This window comes from Aythya ferina (assembly GCF_964211825.1).
Source record: "Aythya ferina genome assembly, chromosome: 1".
NCBI lineage: Eukaryota > Metazoa > Chordata > Aves > Anseriformes > Anatidae > Aythya > Aythya ferina.
This window is the reverse complement of record NC_140296.1, coordinates 54,777,915-54,803,136: the sequence shown is the minus strand read 5'-3', so window position 1 is coordinate 54,803,136 and position 25,222 is coordinate 54,777,915. Positions and strand designations below refer to the sequence as shown.

The following is a 25,222-nucleotide window of genomic DNA, read 5'->3' as shown; positions in this document are numbered from 1 at the left end:
AAAAGCATTACATAAATGCTGGACGTTCACAACATTTAGAAATGTCAAAAATCCTTTCAGATACTTTAAGAACTAAAAATAATTACAAGTATGCAATTCACTTCTCAGATACATTTAGTCTAAATGTTCTTCTTTGAATGGTATCTCTTCTATTTGAGGGTGGCAAAGCATTAATTAATCCAGCACAATGAATCATCCGCTGCTGCATCACAGAAGTAGCTTACATGATCACATTGTATATGGGTAAATGGTTACACTTCTTTTACAAAAAGAGGCAAAAACAGTATTATCTAGATTCTTCAAATCCTGATTTTTGGCAAAGGAAAGCAAGTAGAAGCCAGCCTAGCTTTGTACCTAAGCAATTTGCTTTTGTTTTCCAATCTGATTCTTCTGGTAACTGCTCCAATGTCTGTAATACAACATGCAGGTAATATTGTATGGTAAAATGAAATAAAGGACTTTTGCATGTCCGGTAGATTACCAGTGAGCATACACATGCTCCTGAAGTGACAGCCTCACAATATCAAGTGAAATTCAGACTGTCTAAGACTTTCAGAGAGCACTTAAGTTTCAAACAGCGATGCACATGCATCCATTGTCCTACAGCCTAAGCCACAGACACGCAATACAAAAAGAAAGGTAACTGTTTTGCTGAAATGCTTCCTGACTCTTACCCAGACATGGTCATATGCGTTTTGAAAGCTGGCTGCTAAAACCACCCTGAGCTCTGTTACAGTTATAGCTCCCAAAGAGCGGGGCTATAATAATGTAATAATTATAATATTAATAGAGCTAATTTTCTTCCTAGTAGCTGGTATGGTGCTGCATTTTGGATTTAGGATGAGAACAATGCTGGGAACACACTGATATTTCAGTTGTTGCAGAGCAGTGCTTGCACAGAGCCAAGGACTTCTGGTTCTTAGGCTGGGGGTGCACCAGGAGCCGGGAGGGGACACAGCCAGGACAGCTGGCCCCGGCTGGCCAGAGGGATGTCCCATACTGTGTGCTGTGATGCTCAGCAATAAAACCAGGGGAGATGGCCAGGCATGGCTGCTCCTGCCTGGGGACAGTCTGGGCATCGGCTGACTGGTGGTAAGCAGTAATTGTGTTGTGCAATACTTGTGTGTTGTGTTTTGTTTTCTTTCTGATTAAACTGTCCTTAGCTCAGCCGATGAATTCTCACTTTTACCTTTTTTTGACTCTCCCCCCCCATCTCAGGATTGGGGTGCTGTGCGGGTGTGGGAGCCCTGGCACAGGCTGCCCTGAGAGGCTGTGGGGTCTCCTCCTTGGAGGCCTTCAAAAGCCACCTGGACATGGCCCTGGGCACCCTGCTCTGGGTGGCCCTGCTGGAGCAGGGGTTGGACCAGGTGGCCTCCAGAGGTGCCTTCCAGCCTCAGCCATCCTGTGTTTCTGTGAAGAAACTTAACAAATCAGCTTTGTCATTACGTACAGCTTGTGGGAATGCAAACACCTGGCTTCAATGACCAGTTTGGACTAAAAACTGATCTTCCCCCTGCAAATACTACCCTTAGTTTGTGCAGGAAGGGCCTGATATTACTCTGCATATCCTGAAGCTGAAGCCCATAACCCAGACATCCAGAAATCACAGAATTAGAGAACAAAAGGATCAGAAATCTGTTTCCTCCTAAGCAGCTTGGCACAAAGCTGCTAATAACTTCCTCTAAATTAAGCATGGTGAGTTACTTCAGCATCTTTTCCTTAACACGGATGCATGGATGTAAACCAAAAAGGGTAGGGGAGTGACCTATAAGGCCATTTAGTGCATTGCGCTAGCCCCCGATGAGACTGGCTTTCCTTAGAGCAGCTCTTACCAGCTTTTTTTCTAATTTCTCATTAAAAAAAAGACTGGGACCAATCTACAGGCATCTCAGCCCCAGCAGGGATTGACACTAGGTGCTTAGGAGAAGAATATGCCATCCTATTTCATCCAGCAATGCTTCTTTCCCTCTGCCCAACCCTCCAGCAACCTTTCATCTTCCCGTAAATTGTGGTTTAGGGATTCCCAATTCCCATCATTGTGCTTAATAGCCCTAGATGGAAGTATCCGTCATGAATTTGTCTAATTGCTTTTGAACCCATTCAGACTTCAAGCCTCCACAACACTCTGCAGCAATGAATCCTGCAATTTAATTATGCACATCATGAAAAAGTACTTCCCTTCATTTGTCTTGGAGCTACTGCTTGATCATTTCACTGGATATCCCCTTGTTCTTGTGCCGTAAGAAATAGCAAACAATTATTCCTTATTCACCTTCTCCGTGATACTCATGATTTTATATACTTCACTCTATTCCCTATCAGTAATTCCTTTTTCTCTTTTATTTTTTATTTAAAGTCTCTTCACACAAAAGTTGTTCTTTCCCAAGGAGGCAAGATTACGATGGACTTATGCAAGAGCATGATGTTTTTCATTTATGCTCTCTCCCCCTCTCCTTATCATTCCCAACGTTATCAAAACCCACCTACAACACCTCCTTTTCAAGCTGCGGAGTTTTGTTTTAATCTCTCTGTGGGCAGAATCTCTTCCATCCCTGCCTTACTGCTACTGCATCCTTTCTGAGGCTGGGAGACCAGAGCTGCATTCACGTGGGTACAGCACACAACAGCACAATGGTGTTTCATTTTGGTCTCGGGCTGATGCTATCTGGAACTATTCTGTTCTTATCGCAGATCTGTAAATCTAAGCTTTTTCTCGATGAAAGCAGGAAGATGTTCAAATAATATGAGAAACAGCCCTGTCACGAGAGAGAATAAATTCAAGTTTTACTTTTTAAATAAGTCTCAAAACAGACTAGGCACGTTCCTATGACAAATCATGATGAGAGAAGTTAAAAAAAAAAAAAAAAATCAGCCTAAAGGTTCACAGACATTTGTAAAAAGTCAGTACCACACTAGAGAGACATCTGTGTGTGCTAGGCCATTGATGACAGCTTGGAAAAAAAAAAAAAAAAAAGTAGAAAGAATAAAATAGTTTATGCATAGGCATGAACATGCATGAAGAGTGTCTACATCTGTGTGAGAGGTGGCCAGGTGGACTGACTGCTCTCCTTCAGGGCTTCTCCTCCACAGACTTGAGAAAGGACACTGGGCATCCAACATCCTTCACACCTAGACAACTCAAGTCATGTTAAAATCAATTCAAGCCTAGCCAGCCTCGCCTGCACTTTCTGCATCTTTGCTACACCCAGTATGACAGCTGGAGGTCTGATTCATTATTTAATAAATACAAATAGCTACAACTGCTGTTGATATAAAAACACAGTAAATTAGACCAAATAAAAATGTCCAGGCCCAGACATCCTCAAACTCTTCAGGCCAAAATTATTCTGTGTCATCTCTGTACCTTGTTTCCTTGGCTGTGAGCAGGGATGGCAGCACCACCTCACTTCACAGGGATGTTCTCAAAGTTGTTTGCAAAGACCTAAGAGGCTGCTGTAATCAGGGAGGGGAGGGTGTATTTTCAAGTGTGCCTCTGATAACCTGACACCCTACAATGAGGGAAATGAAAAGATCATATCTGCTGTAGGATGTGGCCATCATACATTAGTGATGCATAAAAGTGCACAATGAATATGAGCAAATGGCAAGTGAGTGCTCAGTCAACATGACTAACCCTCTGGGATGAATGAGAGGGGGATTTTTTTTTTTGATGCTAATGCTTGGAGAGACTATATTTTCTTAAAATAGTTGCAACTTTTTTGTTTAAAAGAAAAACAAAAAAGAATAATCAAGAAGTATGTTGGTGGTTTTGAAGTATATTGTATAAACAAGGTAAAAACCTGAGAATTTCACCAGGACTTCACTCTTGATTACACAACGATCTCCGTCCTTTTGATTACACAATGATCTCTGTTTGCAGAGGGAGAAAAAAGGGGATTTATAAACATTAGCAAGCTAGGTTGATTTCACATCTCCATATCCCACGGAAGTCATCCCCCAGTGAAATGCAGGCATATTATAAAACCAAACGCCCTAAGAATAGCTCATTAAATAGAACACTGCATGGCATAAGAACCTGTATTTGATGAAAATAAATAATTCCTTCGGTGAATGCAGACTTGTTTTACTACTTTTCAAAAAAATACATATACAGAACTCAACAGGAGCGAATACACAACACAATGAATCATCTGAGCAACAAATTAGTTCCATTAATTCCTCAGCGTTAGTTTGTAAATTAAATCTGATAAGAGGTCTGAGTCAGTAGTGCTAGAAACGTCAAAGGAATATACTCTGCTTATAAATTTTCATGATTTTGAATTACTAGGAAAGTGTGACCAGTTTTCTGTTGTTTTTCTTTTTTTTAAAGCTGTTCCTCAAGTGTTCATCAAGCATGTAATCACAGACTCATGCACGCTGTATTTTAGAGGACCTTAACATTTTCAGTACTTTGCCTAGTGTGCAGAGGTAGTCACATAAATCCTAAGAATGGCTGCTAGGGCGACAAAAGCGTAACCAATACCGATCCTGGTCCGGGGGCATCAAGTATCGCGCGTGTATGAATGTCAGCTGCGTAGCATTACAAATAACAAGCAGTGTTTGAAAACATCCACGCTTACCTTCTAATATCCCATTCTGAGAAGTGCTGTGATCTTTCTCATATGCCGTCATACGTTGCTAGCACCGTGAAAGGGAAGAGTGCACTTCTCAACTATCAAATCACACTTCTTACTGGAATGCATGCTTCGTCTCCACTACTTCATAAGGAAATAAAAAAATTACTGAAAGCACTCACGCCACATGTAGGTAGGTCAAATGATAGGGTATGATTAAATTCTTTCTCAGCTTATTGACTTGAATAAATTCTAAAGCACACGGAAACAGGTGATAAAAGATTCTCACCCCTGAATACAGCCACTTTCTCTAATAGCTCGGTGGTGGAGAGTGATTCAGTATTATTCATTGGACAATTGAAGAGAATCTTAGTCATGGCAGCAGTGTAGGTTTGGACAGAGTAATTACAAATTTATCATTGAGATTGTGAAAGGTGCCTACAAACATTAGCGATAGGTTATTTTTCTTGCTTTATCAAAATACTTACAGTACTCTAAGAAGACTTTGAAGAGTATTCTCTCTGATTCACAATTACCTTGCTAATTTTACTTTAAAAATATTTAGCTCAACATCATGTGGTGGTCTGTTTTATGTCACACACAATGCACCCATCATCACGATTCATTCATCTGTAAATATCAGGTGATCCTGGTTCAGTGCTTCACAGCACAGAATTATCTAGAAGGCCAGAATAACAGGCTTGCCAGATTTTTTTTCTTAATCCATTTCTTTCCAGTTTCCACAATGCACTATACAATCTAGCATCACCAAGCCACTTCTGAATATCTGAACAAGTTTGGCCCCAGCACAAATGCAGATCTTTATCAATATCTGCTTATTTGGTTGACAACTTTTTTGATCTTCCTACTGAATTGTTCTTGTTTTATAACGGATCTCTGATAGGCATATTACTGATTGTCTTTCTTTATGGAGAATACGAGGTCCAACGTAACAGAATCTAACATCTTTTCCTTTGATCTACTAATGCATACTACATGAAAAATTAGTTTCATCAATATCCTTTTACCCATGATACAAATAGCTCAGAAATGACAGAAGATCATAGCCATACACGTAAAGACAAAATTCTGAAACCACACGTGAAAGATTTCAGCACAAATTTTAAGTTTGCAATACGTCCACTCCCATTTAATCTATTCAATTACTTCCAAAAGGCAGTTAACAACAGACTACTAAGATAAAGATTGTATCTTGTGTTATACACTACTGTCTAGAGAAATTAGCACTAAATATCAGTGACTAATACTGCTGGGACAGGCTTCATCATTAGAAGAATAAAGGATTGAAAAATTGGAGCATTAACATTTCCTGTATTCTAATATTCATGCAATTCTTCATGTACTTCTGTTTGTACGTGCAAGTCTGTTTCTTTGGTAACAACATTAAACATAGGATGTGCAGAATAGGAAAATAATCAGAAATTCTATGGCTAGTAGATCCAAAACAACACGGAGGGGATTTTTGGTGCTCAAATCAGGAGTGTGATGCAACCTTCACTCTTCATCTTCTTCCTTCAGTGTAGTTCCTAAATAAATCCGTCAGTTGTCTTTCACCGTAAGTTTCCTAAGTATCTTTAGGGTATTTTGTGCATGTAATCGGTTGTCCCCAGCTAGCTACCTATCTGTTTACATCAGATTTGAGAGCATCAATCTACAGAAAGCAACGCAAGAGCTCCCAGAAAAGCTGGAGAGAAAGGAGAAACAAGAGGAGACGCCCAAGCAGGGGCAGAAGCATAGAATACGATGTAGGAGGAGGAGCACCACTGAGGGGACTGCAGCCCGTGGAGGAACCCACACCAGAGTAGGTGCAGCCCTCAAAAGAAGAGGAGCCCATGCCAGAGAAGTTGAGTAACAAACAAAGAGCAGTAAAAAGACAAGGAACAACGCACTGACAACTTCTGCCTCGCTGAAGGGACTGTGTGTAGTGCACAGTTGAGGGACAGCAGCCCAGGAAAGGGGAAGGAGAGGTGTCTGAGCTGAAGCTGAGGTGGTTTCTCTGACTAGCAGTTTAATTGTTCGTCTTGTTTTTCAATACCAGAATCAGTGATTTGAAGTTGATATAAATCTGAAGTAAATTAAAGTAAGTGGAATTCCCTGACTCAACATTGATTTGGCTCACAACAGAGGAAGAAGGTTGTCCTTTGGTGAGATGACAATGAAACTTTTTTTTTTTTTAAATGGCTCTGATGGATGATCTTATGTCATGGGGTCACAACAACACCATTCTGTTGTGTCATCCCTTCTGAATCAATTTGAATATTCTTGCAATTCTCTTCATCTCAGAGACGTACATTATGAAACACAGCAACCAACCTGTGAAAGAGCATCAAAGGAATTTATGGTGCTGTTATGCAGGCTAACTTGAGAGGCAGAGGATATCAATTCCTCACGCTCCTGCGCACAGAGTGATTCACCATTTAAGATACAAAAATAATCTTCAGCATAAGGTGTCATACACAAATTTTTCTATTCAGCTACGGTTCTCCATAGGTGGTCTTCCAATTCCATCTTTTCGAGACAAGTTGAAAAGAACTCAGTATAACAAAAGTCCAAAGCTCTTCAACTCCTGATGTAACATGTCTGTCAAATAACAAGCACTGTGTTCCTTTCCACGTTTTTTCCATAGTCTTCCACCTCTAGGCTATCTATATGCCAATTTCCAGGCTTTGTTTTCCACTCAACTTTCTTGTACAATATATTTGGGTAGACAGGTCAGATATCCAGACTTGTAAACGTTTTGTCTCCCATCATATTAAGGGAGTCTGCCTCTTAAATTCTAGCAAATTTCTCAATAAGCCTTCAATTTCTAACAACCCAGTCTTCAATTCCCACTGCTCTAGAGTCCCCTAAATGTTTTTCTTCTGATCTGAAAGTTGGAATAGGAAAGACATGATGCTATCTTCAAAAATGTGAAACCAATATTAAACTCCAGAATTTACTTTACCAACAGTCAAGCATGGAAAAAAGCTACAAGCAGAATACCTACTGCTCTAAAGCTGCCCTTCCTTTTTTTTTTTTTACCCGTTTCTAATGATCAGGACTCCTACTCACCAGAATCAAAGCTTTCTATATACACACTGTTTAAGTGTCCATCTCTGTCCCTGTCTCACCTCTTCAGTCTCCCTTCACCTCTGCAACATCTCCAACAGTGCAGATCATAAAGACTGATCATCTCTGGACCCACCAGAGATGTACGAATTTCCTTTTAGGTCCATCCATTTTGAGTAAGTACAGTTAGAGCCTACATAGATGGTTGTTTTTATACATACGCCTCTTGTGGTTAAATGTTAACCTACCTATGAGGTCAGATGAGCTGGGTTAAGAGCAAATGTCAATTTAATGTCAAATTAACAGCAGCTGATAGGAGATGCTGAAGAAAATGGCATAAAAAATGGGGGAAGCATATACTAACTGTCCCCACTGTCAGCAATCCCTATTTTGAGGACTTCCCAAGCTGAACAATCTGTAGACATCCTTGTGTCTATCAGTCCTTGATTTACCCTCCCTGCCTAATCCACGTGGTGGACATTTAGATGTTTGACCTTTGCAGAGTTCCACATAATAATTAAGCATAATATGAACGTTATTTGCATTAACTTCTTTTACAGATGCTTCCTGTTCATCTCACTGGATATTCCCTCATCTAGTGTTTTGAGAAAAGGTGAACAACTTACCATTTACCTTCTCCAAGCCATTTATGCTTTTATATATCTCAATCAGTTTCTCCTCAATCACCTCTTTTGTGGACTGGAGAGCCCTGAATCTCTCCTTGTACCGAAGCTGTTTCCTACCCAAGATGCAAGCGCGTAACACATTTACAAAACGCTTTCCATTTTGTTCTCTCCTCCTCTCCTAATCATTTTTAACGTTGTTCTGACTGGCACTAAGCACACTGCCAGCATTTTCAGCCTCCTATCACAATGATTTCCAGACCTCTTTTCTGAGTGCTAATGGATAATTTACAGCCCATCACTGTGTAAGCAGCAATAGTTTTATCCCTGATGCACTACTTTGAATTTATTGCCACAATTTCATTTGTTGCATTATTGCCCAGTCACTGAGCATCATGAGATTCTTCTGTAATTCTTCCGTTTTAATTTAATGCTTTAATTAGACAGAATTATGTCTTTTCATTATTCATCACTTTTCCAGATCCAGGAATATGTTGAGCAGTACATATTCCAAGAGATTCCTGTTAGGTGCTGTTCATAATCTCCTGCCACTATAAAAATTTGGACCACGTTCTTCGTCTACTGTCCTTAACCAGCCATTAAATCCATCCATAAAAAAGCCTTTCATGCCTGTAGAAGGGGACCCTGTCAAAACCTTTTTGTCAAAATGCATCCAAGTTAAGTATATCAAGCAGCTCTATCACATCCTGAAACATTCTTATTCTTTTAAAGACCCATAACAGATTTGCAGTAAATTCTTCCCACCAAAAAACCTTCCATGACAGATACATCTTTTTCACTCCACACTGTCCCATGTTATTCCCAGGTTGTGTTTGCTCACAAAACTCAGCTCTACCTATTCATGCCCAATAAAATAGAGATGGTATCTCTATGATCCCCAAACGTGGAAGACATTAATGACTGGAAAGACAGAATTCATGAGTCCAGAGACAAAATGATGGAAGACAGAGGACAAGCGTATTCCAGTGACCACAGTGATTCCTTGGACCTCTTCTTCAGCTGATCCTCCTGCTTTTCCCAAGCGCTTCCTCAAACAGAATTTAATACTTCAGACAACACCAGCACAAACAACTGGACATTGCTTTTGGAGAGTGTCAGTCTACACACGTTTTGGTTAAACCGACCTAAGAAGGCAATTCCATGAGCAGCAGCAAATCTAGCAGCTCACTGTTGCTTAAGGAGCAGAGATTTGCCTGTTCCCCTACTCATGCAATCCTTTCGCATTATCTCTTACATCTTTTCATGAGCTTAGTCAACTCACTAACCAGAAGGAAATTTAGCTTGTTTCACTAGCCTAGCTTCTTGCCAGTCTGGTGAGTTACATAAAGTGGTGAGCACCAGAGACTGAGAGTGGGAGCACAACTGCCTCCTTTCAGACAAGTTCTTCCCATCTCACACCACTCTGCACCTTGGGGAGGCAGGGATGGGAGACAGAGGAAAAAGCAAGTTCCAACAACAAGGCCACCTCTCCTTCCCCCAAACATACGAATTTTTATCTTCAAGTTAAGAAACAAATATACTCACTTGAAACCAGAAGTTTCCTCTTTAAACTGCCTTCGCTAGTTTGCCAGAAAATAAATGAGAAGTAACTTTGAAACCATATAAATAAGTTTCAAAATCACATTTCAAATTACTACATCAAATTAGTCATCCCCAAATTATCGTTTATTCCTGTAGGAAATATGAAGATTAACTGCCTGTACATTCCCAAAGATACTGAATACTAATAATATCGTTATTAATGTGCATTTACTTTAATTAAACTGTAAATAAGCTTCTGGTCTTGAGACTGAAACGTCCATTCAGTGTTCCAAGAAAATTGCTGTTACATGTCATGATCAGAATATTATTTTGCTATCAATATTAGAAAAATTCTTTTCAATTACTTAGTGCCTACAATTTGTGCATCACAAAGCACATTTACAATCATTATACAATCTGATCATAATAAGGTTCAGAGGGAGGCAGGCTTTGAAATGATTCAGGCTGCCGTGAGATTCATCATCTGTAGAAAAAAAAAAAATGTTTTTTACACTTGAATGAATGCATTCAACACCTAACTCCTCCAGAACCGTGGCCTGACGCCTATTAGCTAAAACCACGACATCAGGTACCTCAGTCCCAGCTTAATCGCATCCTTATTAGGTGGGACAGAGAGAAATCTGCTGAGAGCCACAGTGGATGTGTTCTGAGTTTCTAGAACAGCTGTCCAAGCATTAGGTGCCTTTGGCCACTCCATGACATTGTATTAGTCACATTAGAGGGCTGAGACTGCCTCCAGTTATGCCAGTTAAGTAATAACTAATTCATCCTGCTCTCAGCAACGAGGCTCTAATGTAGCTAAATCTCCCAGAAACGTGCAGTCAATTGTTATTAGATTATTACTAGAGCCTCCCTGACCTTTGGCGTCTTAAAATTAAGCTGCTTGGAGACTGAAATAAGCATCTCATTGAGGTGCACAGCAGTAATTTCATCTTAAAGTATAATGACTGGAAGCCATCTATAAGTATTTTCTAAGGTATTTGGAACTGCTGCTTAGTAGTTGACATTTCCAAACTGCAGACCTGGTGAACTAGTCCACGTTGGGTAAAATGGCATCTCATCCAGCTCCTCATGCTTGTAGCTCCATGGAACTTACCGTGCGTCACGGTACAAAATGTTGTGCACGCGTTAATTAATTCACCTTCCAGGAGGGTCATGAGCATTCTCCTTAAATACCTACAATAAATGGTCTGTGCATGACAAGCACAAGTGTGCAAAATAATAGTGGTGTAACTGTTGAAGCTGTCACCTGGGCATATTCAGATCTGCTGAAAGGAGGAAGCATGCACCCTCTTTGTATACACCTTACAGTGGGTAGCTTTTAGCACCCGATTGCATCCAATCTTCAAGGTTTTAAGACTCATACAGTATGAAGGTAACACTTATTTCCCTGTACTATGCCCACCTGTGCAAATAGGTAAGCATCAAAGAACCATTTTTCCAACTTCTCTTATTTCCACAGAATTTCCGTTAAACTAGCGTAACAAATTTGCCAACCCCTTGCAATAGGGATTAGGGAAAGTGTGAAGGGGAAATAATTGCCTGCTTCACCTATAAAATAACACAATGTTATTAACCACATTTATAAAAACTGTACGAATGACAGAAAGAAGCATGGAATACTTCTAGTGGTTCACTTGGAAGGACTACTATCTGAACTGAGCTCCTTTCTAAAAAAGGAATAAGGATGTAAGCTGAAAAGCTGAGGGAGTCAACCCATTAGGTGCAGAGGATGAACCGACAGCGAGGAGTTTACACCTGGCAGAATCAACCCCAATTCCCATCAGCTGTAGTGTTTTGGACCTATTAATTTCAGGGATGAATTTACGCTGATGTTATTTTAACTTCAGTTAACAGATTGAAACAAATTGTTTATAACTATTTTCAGTGTTTCTGAACATATCCAATTATTTGCTCGGGGTAATAAAGCAAGCTCAAATTGAATCTCATACCTCACAACCAAAGTAAGGAACATTTATGACTGTCTTTTGAGAACTTTTTCTAATTTGTTTCTTTGAAGGAACCTGGAACTGTTTCATAAATAGTTTAGCACAGAAAATAATAGAGTGCAGTGATATAAAACTGGCATGACTTTAAATAGAAGTTTTACCCATTTGATAGTCACTCTGAGCATCAAATATTTTCACAGAGATGCTATAGACACACACTAGTGTTGTAAAAGCATCTAAAGAATTTTCCTATCCCTGCCCGTTTCATTAGAACGTTTTATTACATCCTCACTTTAACTTCCAGCTTTCATTTACTGAAACATCCATTAAAAGAAAAATAAAAAAAATAAAAATGGACAGAAAGCATCAGTCTCTTAAAGAGAAAACCTGAAAAGCTGGAATAACAATGAGTTTAACAAGCATTGTTCTTTACATTGCCAGAGTGAATACACACACACTTCATACTGTGCAGAGGTTAAAAAAGCTACTAAAGCCCAGTACCCAGTAGACAAACTTGATCACCTTTCTGACCTGCAGAATAATGCTTTGGAGTCAAAATTCAGAAATATTATCTTGTATATTGCAGAAGAGCAAATATACTACTTGGCTTATAAATTCTTTGAATTAAGTTGTGATTTTTTGTTTTTCAAAATAGTCAAATACTCTTATACTAGAATCTTCAAAAAAAAAAAAAAAAAAAAAGAGGAGTCTAATGAATGATGCAACATATTAGGAAAGCCATCATCACTCTCTTTGTGATATCTCTTTTTAGGTGTCTGCCTAGCTTGCTTTTAATCTGTCAGCAAAATCAACAAATTTTGCTTTGGGACTGGGATAGATGACCAGCCCAAAAAGATCTTTTTCTGTGACTTTACCACCTGCAGTTGACCTCTGTCTATAGAAAGATCACATCCTGGAGAACAGATTTAAATTTCTCATTACACTTGCAAAAGCTTGCAGAAAAGTGGGGGCAACCTTACAAGCAGTGGGCACAAACTGGAGCACAGGAGGCTTCCTCTGAGCCCCAGGCAGCACTGCTGTGCTGTGCGGGTGTGGGAGCACTGGCACAGGCTGCCCTGAGAAGCTGTGGGGTCTCCTCCTTGGAGACCTTCAGAAGCCACCTGGACATGGCCCTGGGCAGCCTGCTCTGGGTGGCCCTGCTGGAGCAGGGGTTGGAAGGGATGTTCTCAACCATCCTGTGATTCTGTGAACAAGTGCGAACTACTATTAAAACAACAACCACTCAGAGCTAAAACGATAGAAAACAATCTCATGGAAAGACAATAAGCAGCAAGACACTGTTAACTGAACTCTGCTAGAAACAGTTTCACCCCCATTTCTCTTGAATAGGGGAAGGAAGACATAGAGGCTCCTTTCCTGATATACCCAAGATAATGAACTGGTACAGCCTTTGGCACATAAAGTCAACAAATGAGCTTCACTGTCCATGGAAAGACAATGATTTCTTTTACCTCCCATGCCTCGTGACCTGTGATGCTGTAACTTCTATCACATAAAAAGACTGTTTATTGCTTACCTGGAAGATGACAGTAACAACATGGCCAAGCTCTCTCTGACAAACATGTCGCTCTCAAGGTTCTTCACCACAAAGAGCATGATAGAAGGGTGAAAGAGTAAACACGTATAAAGTATATACAAATATAAAGGCGTTTTTATAGGATATCAAAACTGAAATCAACACATACTATTTGGGGAAATATAAGGGAGGCAAACAAGTTTAAGAAGTGAGAAGAACAAATGGTATCAGTAGGTGTTTGGATGCATGACTGGCCTTCCTCTCCCAGAGAAACAAACACAACCCAATTAGCCACACCTGCCTTGCCCCGTCCTCCTAGTGGTCCCAGGTGTGGCTTTGAAGGGGTGGTTTGGCAGGCAGGATCATTTTAAGGCCTGGACTTACAGCAACCACGGCCATCCCATCCAGACCAACCTGGAACAGAAACTCCACCCAACAACCCATACTCAGCTCCCAGTGGCACTAGTCTCCCCCTGAAGGATCGAGACTGACCTACAACCAAAGCACACGCAGCACCGTGAGGAAGAGCATTCATTAGCCTTGCAAATATTTACAAGGGTATATCTTGTTGATAAAGCAGTAAAACGTACTTGAAGTGGGTAATTTAATATCTCTCCCTGAAGTCTGTGAAGTGTAACTGCAACCCAGAGAGGCTAGCAAATAGATGTTGCAATAACTACACGGTAGCAAGTGGTGGGGATTAAATAAGTGTTCATTAGTATTCTCATACTTAACTACAGTGAACTATAAAAAGCTGTGAACTGCTCATGTCCAACAGGACTACACGTCTAAATGACTCCATAACCAAGGCCATGGCAGATTCTTAATACCACTGCCATCACAAGCAGAACGTGAGGACATGAAACCTGCAAAGACAGAATTAAGCCTTTCTGTTCACAAATATCATAGTTACTTTTGTAAATACGCCGCACACAGACTGAATAAAAACTCACTCCTCGCTATGAACACGTCGTGCTTCTCAGATAACCTTTGCAAATGCTGTCCTTTAAAAACAAATACTTCATTAAACTTGCATCCTTAGATAATCTAGCTGGAGAAAGAAAAAGAAAAAGCACATAGAAGAGAAAATGTGTTGTTCCTTGTCACAGAAAGAAAGGGGAAGGGAGGTTCTTCCCTAACTTTGGCCAGAAAAACTTATTTTTCGTAGAATCGTTGATATTACCATATATCTTGTTGATATGCTTAACGTATGTAGTATAATTGGTACCACTGATGAATTGTACTAGCATCGTATCATTATCATGCTGCAAATAAGCTCGCTGTTTTTGAGTGGTCTTGTGCAGAGCCAGGAGTTGGACTTGATGATCCTTGGGTGTCCCTTCCCACTCAGGATATTCTATAAGAACCTCACAGGGCTTAAAATGAACTGCTACTGCTGAGGGCAAGCACGGTTCAAATAAGCATGAGGTGAATGAAGCACCACGTTATTTTACTGGATCACTTGGAAACAACAATTAGGGGCACAAATTTCCTGCAGCTTTTTGATTCAAGCAAGTTTTATCAAATTTCACATAAAGAATATAAACGTTCTTCCTTCGCATTAATTTGGAGAGCTGGGAAGGATAACAAAAATCAGCGTTGGTGATTACATGCAAACAGATCTGATGTTATTTTATTTGAACAAAAGACAGATCATTCAAAGTAGCATGAAAAGCAGGTGCTTAGATGGATTAGTGGTAAGTAATGCCTTGTTACTCCCTTGTAATGGCTGATTAAATTTTGCAAAACCACAAGAAAGTTGTCCCCTATTTTTCTAAGTAACTCAGATTGTAGTTTAATTTGTAACCACCTTACCATAGTAGACATCCCATACTTTATTACCCTCATTAGGGCTGTCACCAACATCTTAGAAGCAGACCGTTAGCTTATTTTATTTCTTCTGGTGAAGGGATTTGGCATGTTAAACTACTGTGATTTTAAGGAGAGGTCTGTGTTATCCAGCCAAAACACAGATTCCAGACAGGGCAGAGCATATACAAGAATAGGACGTAAAATGCCTGTACAGGAACAGGACATACTCTGCCTCTGATTCAAGCCTACTTACAGAACTTCTTTGCTGTGGGTATAAATCTTTCCCAAATGCATTTTGTCTGGAAGACACCTGCAGAACTACAGTGCACTGTTATTCTGAGTTGCTTTCTTGGTGAATATAGTCTTTCCAGGATTTAGTTTGATGGAGTGATGGAGTAAAGAATTCAGCAGTCTGCATTTGTTCATAGTTGGCCAAACTGTGTTGATTCAACATCTAAAATACTAGCAATGACTTATTTTTGCGGTAATGCCATTTCTTAATCCATAGCACAGATGGAACTTAAGGGTGAGGGGCCCATAAAAGCCTTCAATAAACAGCATTGCAGTTGCAATTTTTTTCCTTAAAAGCAGTGAATTTTTGAGGACGGGTACTAAGTGATACTAAGATATGACCTTTTGAGTGATAAATGCCTTTTCAACATCCAATAAACAACTGCAACAATTTTCTGTAGGTTTGCTCCATCTCCTGCTCCAGCCCTAGTGGAACAGATGTAACAGTAGTTCCTGTTCCATAACCGTATGTGATTTATCACCATTCTCCTTTGCTATCAAAAGATCTGAAAATATGAGGAATTTCTGCAACCCCATCGGTACACTTTAAAATAATGAAAGAAACTAGTTGGCATTCTTGCCTATTTTCCCACTTCTTTTTACTCACATGCCTGTGACACTGTACAAATTTTTCTTGATCTGAATTTATTTTAGAGTAGAAATCTCACTTTTCCCCTTCATTTACTAGCTATAGTCCCTTGGGGTCCCTCCTTTAATTTTTGTAAAGGAATTCCCAGTTTTTCTGTTCATATTTTCCTACCAATTTCAAATACAGTTGTCCTCGGTTCTGGGAAATTAGCCCTTTTGATACAAGCTTGTGATTGAACTCGCCCTGCTTCCCTGTACTAAATATAATCAGGTCAGGATTACTGGTCCCTTGGCAACCATCAGCTTCCAGTCCAGCGGTTAGTTCATCTTTATCCATCAAAGCAAAACCCAGAATTGACTTACCATATTTTCAATGTGATACCTTTTTGCTTTAGCAAATTATCCTCCATCTTCTGGCAACAATAGCTTGTTTTATGTCCAACTGCACAGAACTTCCACTAAATGTCGCTTAAATTGAAGTTTCCCCATAACACCACCATTTTATTAACTGTGAATTACGGTGCTACTTAAAGGAACTCTTCTACTCTGTAGCATCATTTGATGGCTGGTAACAGATCCCTCTAGCAGCATATTGATCCACACACACTCAAAAGGCCATGGCTTTGTTCTCTGTAGCTCTAAAAAAGGTAATGAAATCTTTAAAACTCGGTGTTACCTACCTTGTTATTCTCACTGTCCTTCATAAAGTGACTGTAATTCAGTTCAAATGATTCTAACAATTATATCCAACTTCTCATCACACCTTTGCTTGTTATCTAGACTACTACCATTATTGGAAAGGGAACTGAAAAAATATCCTCCACATTATACGCAGCTTCATTGCAATTTTCCTTGAGGCACCAAGTAGCAGTCTGTATGTATCCTTACCAATTTCTCATGATTACACTAATTTAAAATTCTCCTGGCTTTTTTAATGAAGTTTTCAGCCCAGACAATTACTGTTCTTCCTGTAGAACACCATGCTTCTACGGCTGCCCTGACTACATGTGAAATGCAGGCTTCAACAAAAATGGACTTTCAGCTTTACCTGTACCAGCATGCCTCCTGCTTCACCTCCAGCACATCCTGGTGTAGTGGGTTTACGTGGCAAGGTTTTGGTAGCAGGGGGCTATAGGGGTGGTTTCTGTGAGAAAGATCTAGAAGCTGCCCCATGTTTGGGAAGGGCCCCATTGTTTTCCAGATCCGAGCCAATAAGCGATGTTGTTTGCGCCTCTGTGAGAGCATATTTAAGACAGGGAAAAAAACGCTGCGCCACACAGCAGCCGGGAGAGTCAAGGGAGTGAGGAACGGCACCAAGGTCAGTGTAGAAGGAGGGGGAGAGGTGCTCCAGGCGCCGGAGCAGAAGTCCCCTGCGGCCTGTGGTGAGGACCATGGTGAAGCAGGATGTCCCCCTGCAGCCCATGGAGTACCACGGTGGAGCAGGGTTCCCCGCTGCAGCCCGTGGAGGAGACCACGGTGGAGCAGGTGGCCCTGCACCGACGGAGGCTGCCGCCTGTGGAAGACCCCTGCTGGAGCAGATTCCGGGCCGGACCTGTAGCCCGTGGAGAGGAGACCACGCAGGAGCAGGTGACCTGGCAGGGGCTGCTGCCCGTAGGGGAGCCAGGTTGGAGCAGTTTTCTCCTGAGGGATGGACCCCGTGGTACGGACCCATATCTGGAGCAGTTCTGGAAGAGCTGCTGCCTGTGGGAAGCCCAAGCTGGATCAGTTCATCAAGGACTGCATCCCGTGGGAGGGACCCCACAGCACAGGGGACGAGAGTGACCGAGAAGGAGCGGCAGAGAAGAAGTGCTGTAGACTGACCATAAGCCCCATTCCCCCGTTCCCCTGCGCTGCTCGGGGGGAGGAGGTGGAAGAGGGTGGATGGGGGGAAGGTGCTTTTGGTTTTATTTTCCTTTGTTTTCTCACTTCTCTCGCTTGTTAGTTGTAGGCAATAAATCTTACTATCTCCCTATGCCGAGTCTGTTTTGCCCGTTACAATAATTACTGCGTGATTTTCTCGTCCTTATCTCAATCCTTGAGCCCTTTTCACATATTTTCTCCCCATTCCTCTTTGAGGAGGGGGAGTGAGAGAGCGGCTGTGGTGAGCTCGGCTGCCCACTCGAGCGGAACCACGACACCTGGTGTCACAAAAGAAGGAAGGCATGAAGATCCCTCAACAGATCAACATCATCCTGCAAGTGTTTTTGGTTGGTTGGTTGGTTTCTTTCTCTTTTCTTTACATAAAGAATACATTTGTCTTGGAATAATCCCACTGGGAACTATTAAGAACATGCACGGAGCACACCCTTGATTTCACTAAGCATCGGTGGCAGAAGACCAATAATGCTTTTTCTCCTAATTCAAGCAGATCATGCTTATTTAAAAAAAGCCAGATAGGTCAAAATCAAGTGGTCAGTACAAAAATGCATTACAAGGAATGGGTTTTCTGATAAATTAGACTTTTCTGTATGTACAGTTTTTAAACAGAATGTTACAATGGTAACAAACAAATCCTCACTTCTATACTCAATTAACTATAACACATGGTTTTATCACACTAAAGGGACATCAATTATTTTTTATTCCTAACTCTTGCAAGCAAGGGCTGCAGATTTTTTTAAAGTGAAAAACACAATGAAGTACAGCCTCCAGTCTCAATAAGAAAATATCTAGCTTAATTTTCGGCTCTTATCTCCTTGACTTTGCTGTTCTCTGATAGGAAGTTGGCTGTTGTCCAGCTTAACTCATGTAACATTTTGTTGCTTATGTTCAACGTAATTGCAGACATGACAGGCATTCATAATTAAGCCCAAAGGGTAAGCCTAGAGTCTGAGACACACTGGAAAACATGAAAATATGAGTGGATAATGTCTTCAAGTCCAAAAAATAAAAAGGGGAAATATACTACTAATGAAAATAAAACAATAAAAATACCTATTGTGGTTCAAACATGCTGCACCATCGTTGTCCGTGAAATCAAAAACTATATAGCCACATTACTAATGAAATTAAATTATACTAGTTACAGCAGACATGAGTCTGCACAGCCTACTTAATGAGTGTGTAAATCTAATTAGAGGAACTTGTGATAGTCTGGTCCTGCCTGGACAGGCCTGAAAAGCTGGAAGACTTTCACCACTATTACACAGCAATAAATCTTAAAAATCTCACAACACTGCTTTTTGATACTTGTGCCTTTTCTCTCCACTCAACCTGCTAGAAATATAGCATCCTACGCTACCTCACGAAGCCTTTCAGAAAAAAATCCCCAAACACACAGACAACTGTGGATGCATCCACACAGACCTCCTTTGGCACCATGACCTTGCCAGAGACAAATTACATATAGCAGTCTTTATAGCTCTTGGCTGCAAGGAAAAGTGAAATAAGAGAGGATTTGAGCATGACTGGCAGAAAGATGTAAATGTTTGCCTGGAGATTACTGATGGCAGCATCCCAAAAGTAACATGAAGAAATAACCCTTGTGATTGGTACCCGAAGTTAACACAAGGGAGTGACCAACAAGAACAGAAAATGGCATGCTAGATGAAATCATTCTAAGCAGTATTTGAATCGGGGTCTCATGTGATGCTTAGACCAAGAGAGTGGTGACATTACCTGGCACGGCAGCAAATTTGGCAGTACAGATGGGGAAGATCCTCCAAAGACCCGGAGGGACAGCAGCTAGCAGGACTGACAACCATGAGGAAGCACTGGAGCCTCCTCATCATCACTGGAGCTGGGACAAAGCTCTACAGTGCTCCCTGACCTGAAACATGGCCAGTACAGCCCCATCCTGATTAGTGACCAGCACCAACACCCACAGCCCCCCATTAGGGCGGGTGCGCAGGAGCAAGAGGCCCTCAGGGTTGACACAGCAGGGACAGCAGGCCGGAGACAAGTGGAGTGGGTTGTAGGAAGTGTTATTTTTTATTATTGTTTTATATAGCGTTTTCTTTAGCTTTACTGCTATGCTGAGTGCAGGTATCAGTATCAATTTTGGTTAAGAAGTGTTTCAGCTAAGCCCAGGTTCGCCTGTTTCTGGCAGGCCCCCATGCACCTCAATCGACTCGCTAGTGCAGGCCGACCGCAACCGAGCTCGGCGCACGGTGCATGGCAGGAGGCATCGACGGCATCGGGTCGATCCCTGTGCTCCAGCACCACTGCTACCCGTGACAAATAAATAATCCAGTTACCAGCTCGGGAGAAAGTGACTTAAACGCCTCAGTTCTTCCCTCTGACTACACGAAAGGGCACGGCACCAAGCACACATTTATGGTGCAAGATAACGCAATGCTTGTGTAGATGCCTATGTCCAGTTTTAGGTGACGGTGTGTTGTTTTACTTTCCTCCCTGAGAACACAAATTACCAGAGAAATAGTGCCAATAGACACCAATAATTATGGATAATAAAAAAGGAGAACAAAACAACACTCTGTAGCACATCTTTGTATCTGGCTGGCTGAAGGGGGAAAAAAATCACCTCCAGCCACACAGAAGAAAATCCTCGGATTTTCTTGGGAGACTAATTACCAGGACGTTCACGTATGCTTATATATCTCAGCTTAATAAGCAGAGCAAAGTCAGGCTTATTCCTCAAACGCAAAAAGCTAAGGGGCACTCAGATGGCAGCAACTCCAGGAAAACACTGAGCTTCAACATGAAGTGTCCCACAGGACAGAGAAGAAACTGGAGTAGCTTATGGTATTATGAACTTATAAATCCATGTAGCAAAAAGATCAGGAGGAAAACCTGCCGTTCTGATGGATGAGTACACTGCTATGCTTTCTTTTTACAAATCATACTGGGGCAATGGTGTAAGCACAATCAGCATTATGCCGGGTTTTACTGATCTTTCCTCCCCAAACCTAAACGAAAACTAAAAATGGAAGGAGATTAATTTTGATGTGGGGCAGATTCTGAGGAAGAATCTAATAAAGCTGCAATACACAAAGGAAAGACTTGACGGCAACTGGTATCAGTCTACCCAGGCAATAATAAGAGGAGCCTGTAATACACGCACCAAGTCCCTTTTCCCATAATGTCTCCTTCTTTCCCCACTTCTATAGCTCCAGGTCCACGAAATCTACAGTTTTACAGCAAGTACAAAGGGCTTGAGAGCTATTCTGAGACTAAAATGTAGAAGCTGGAAAACTGAAAACAAGACAAAACCAACCCTACAACACTGACGCAAGGGCACAGTATTTTATGATGTGAAAACGATAAACTCCAAGAAGCACTGGAGCTGAATAAGGCAGCCAGAATTCATTTTTGAGAAACTGTAAAGATTTTTTTTCAGTTGAACTATATAATGAAACAGCATTTTGAAAATTAATGCTAAATAACTCAGCAGTTAAAGCAAATAAGTAAAATAAAATAAAATAAAATAAAATAAAATAAAATACAGAATAAATGAGTAAATGAGAACTTAATATAGCAATACTGCCAAAAATGAACAAAAACAAAATAAACAAGGCCAAAACTGCCAGGCACAGCATAGGAAGAAAGCTGCAATGGAGCCGATTACACTGGGGACTGCATTAACTTAAACACTGGGTTGCCTGAAAACCAACATGAAGCATGACAAAACCCACAGCCTATCTGAAGCTCCTGACTTTCCCACTACAAACAATTTTTAAGAAAAACTTTTGTACAAAGCTTTCTGAAGAATCTCCTAACGTCTTTGTTGTAGATCTCTCCACAGCATATTTCAGATAAACAATGTTCTCCCTTACTACATACTGCATTTGCAAACAGAAAATTAAGAATAATTCCCTAGCAAGCAGGAGAACTGACCCTTACATTTTCAGAATAAAGTGAGAAGCCTAATCCTATTTATGTGATCACTGGATGACTTCACATTAGAAATTCTCCTCCATGATGGAGAATCAGACACTGACAAGACCTCTTAACATTTTTTTTTAAATCTTGACATCATGACAATACCTAGTTTAAATAAAGGAAGACATGGAAGGCACTATCGAACCTGCAGCTCACTGTCCAGTCTGCAGTCTTCACTCTGTGTCTGTTGACATAGCGAAAATCAACAGACATCACATTTCAACAATTTTATAACATAAATAAACATAAAAGCACTGCAGGAATACAAGTGTAAAAGGGCAAGCAGAAAGGCAACCGTGACATCTCTGTGTGTCTTCCTCCCAAGCACTAATGTCAGGCGATAGCTGCAGGCTTTCACACAAGAAACGTGACAGCTAACGAAAACGGAAATAATACAACTTCACACAAGCATCTTTTGCCTTCTCACCTTCTTATTAGGCATTTCAAAATATGCTGAAAGATAGCAAAACTGTAAGCCTCTCTTTCTGTAATTTCTTTCCAAAGCAGAGTGAACAAACATACTAAACAATTATGTCAACATGAAAGTATTAAATAAATCAATTAGAAAACATTAACTTATGCAAATATAAACATCAAAGCATTTCTCATTCATATTTCAAATTAAGGATTAAGAGAGCAACCCAATTATTCTCTCAATCTGTTCGTCTAAGAATCCATCAACTGAAGAGATTAGCATGCTTTATGGTGGTGGAATATGGGACAGCTTTGTCCCAGTATCCATGAGTCCCATTAATAAATGCATTCTTAGCATATATTAACATTTCTTAACTGTCACCTGTGGAAAAAAAATGACTTTGAGGTAACGAGAGCATTCAACTTTCACTTCTCTCTTGTCTTGTACTGTACAGTAACTACAGTAAGGAAAGCCAACTCAAGTAATTTATTTTTAGCAAACTCATTATTCTAAACAGGTTGTTCATTTTTCTTTAGGAGACCAAATAAAGTGAGAGAATATTTAAGTCGCACTATTTAAGGAGTAACTGCATAATTACGAGTCTGTAACCAGAAGTACTCCATTCCACAATTATAAGTGATTAGAAGAATAAGAGGATGGTAATAGCTGCTTTAGCTACGTGGCAATCAAAAATACTTTTTTATTCACTGAAAAGACTGAAGAAGAATTAGTCAATCAAAGACAGATTGCCATCACGTACTACCATATGTCCCGCAAGGAACTGGGAAAGAAAAAGAAGACAAAGCCGGGGCTGCAAAGCCCCTCCCCATGCACCACCTCTGATAAGTCCACTACCTCTCCCAAACTGAGGGTGGGTGCTACCAGCAATATCAGCAAACATTTCAGTTTCCAGAACACGTGCATCTCAGAGCCATCACTGACAGCCCGCTGTTTGAAGAACATGGCCATCTCCTTTGCTTTAGCATCTCTCCCAGCCACGTGGGAATTGCTGCGCTGCTCAGAGGGACCACAGCTGTGCTTGATCACAGCCACCTCCCTCCAGTCATCTGAACCTGAAGCAAGAGGGGTTGCGAAATGAGAAATACGCACCGTGCATCGATCCAGATTGCTTCTCTCTGGCCACATCACCCTATTTCTGAATTACATTCACAAACACATGCACTGTTTATTTAGGTCTATATTAACAATGCCCTTCATAACTCACATAACTGCTGGGTCACCTCCCTGCTGATTTGCAAGTATAAATGGCAAAAATGCACCTCACATCTATCACAACTTCTTACTGGTTTCCACCATAAACCAGAGGGCTCCATCTTGGTAAGGGTTTCAATAAAAATCTAATCCTAATTCCATCTTTTCTCCCACATGGTATAAAGAAAGATAGTTACTAGGGTGCCAGAGTACAAGAAAGGGCAGCAAAGCACTTAAGTATCATGACCATAATAGCCTGCAGTATTGCTATGGAAAAGTGATTAAAACACAACAAGGTCCCAGACTGGAAGCCAGCTTCAAAGAACTGGCATGTTGAAGACAGGAGTCTGAAATAAGAGAAGCAATTTCTGTGTCAAGGAGACCTGAGGAAAGGCATGAAAACACACATTTTTAGAAAGTGTCTAAGAACCACTGTACATATTTTATGCCTGCAATGATGCTATGCAACAAGTCAATCCAATTTTCATGGCATTCTTTCAGCCCAAAAAACCTGATTCTTTATTCTGAGTTTGCATTTTTTTGATATTCTATCATAACAGCTTTAGACAGAGCACCACAACACCACACAAATCCTCACAATAGGATCCTGCTTTGGGCATTTTATTTCCAAAGATTATTTGTTAAAGCTGTATTCACGCCTGCATTCATTTTCTGTGCGAGCAGAATGTATCAGCAGCGTAACTACATTTCAGGAAGATACACATCTGATCTACAGACTGAAACGGAGGTTGTCTCCGTTCTGAGTAAGTACACAGAGTATGCTGTCTGAAAAGCTCAGCAACTGCAGTTTGTGAGCTTTTCCACAGCCAGTTAAACCAGGAGAACAATAAAGGGAAGTACTCACAGCTTAGGATGCATTCTCCACATATCTGCCAATACAGCGGATCCAGATCCTGCAGACATTTGTGGAGGAAATTTGTCTTTATAGCATCTGTAATGTGTGTAGGTATATACCACCTTTTTTCCCTCTCATCAGGGGATTGCAGGACCACCATCCACAAAGGATGAGCACTGACCATGCATTTGGACAATCAGTTTGAACCAACTTCCACTGTTACTGCCCCTTGTGCCCTTGTTTGTGTGCAACTTTTTGCTGCAGGTGTCTTCAAGCGTGACACACACCGAGTCTCAGACTGGGATATAAATCTCAAAACCTTTTGGAGAAAAAGTGACTAAGACAGCTTATTCGAGTGGAACAACACTCTTCAGTGTATTAGCACAGCACTTAGAGGGGTGTCTGGGATGGGTTTTGATTAAAAGCGACTGGGGTTGTGAGAAAGGGCTGCTCTGTAACACGTCAGGAACAGCAGCCATTTTAAGTAACGCCACCGATACACCCTGACCCCCTGTGAAGCAGGGGGGACTCAAGCTTAGCAGCTTCTATGTGATCTCGGACATGGCTACTATCTCATTAAATAGGCTCTGAGAGGAGACTTGGCCTTTTAGGTTTCTTATACACACACTTACTTGAAGGCCACCTGAAAGGTTTGCTCCTGGGCAGGTGGAAGGACTACTTTACACACACTGCCTATGAGACAAGCATGGCTTAGCCCTTGGTTGCACAGGAGGAGGCCTGGGGAAAAGCAGAAGCTGCTAAATTTTGTGACTCAGGAAAAAGAAGAATCAGGCACAACATCAGGAAGGAACTGAAGAGGGACACAGACAACACTTACACTCCCTGGGTATAGGGGTGAGGGCAGGGGAGTAGAGACAGAAGTCCCCCAATC

The 25,222-nt window shown here is 41.0% G+C and overlaps 1 protein-coding gene and 1 long non-coding RNA gene across 3 annotated transcripts in view; both read right to left on the bottom strand.

Annotated features, from left to right (window-relative positions):
- Window positions 1-13,644, bottom strand: part of LOC311430331 — a 48,436-nt gene extending 34,792 nt beyond the window's left edge. The window contains exons 1-3 of one of the 2 annotated variants that reach the window (XR_014688701.1): window positions 13,613-13,644; window positions 13,316-13,377; window positions 4,581-4,718 (exon numbers count right to left, since the gene is read on the bottom strand). This is a non-coding gene — a long non-coding RNA (uncharacterized lncRNA). Of the gene's footprint in view, window positions 1-4,580; window positions 4,719-13,315; window positions 13,550-13,612 lie in introns of those variants that run through there. The other variant, XR_014688702.1, reaches the window with a different exon arrangement.
- Window positions 1-25,222, bottom strand: part of HS6ST3 (heparan sulfate 6-O-sulfotransferase 3) — a 298,903-nt gene that overhangs the window by 182,462 nt on the left and 91,219 nt on the right. The window lies entirely within an intron of this gene.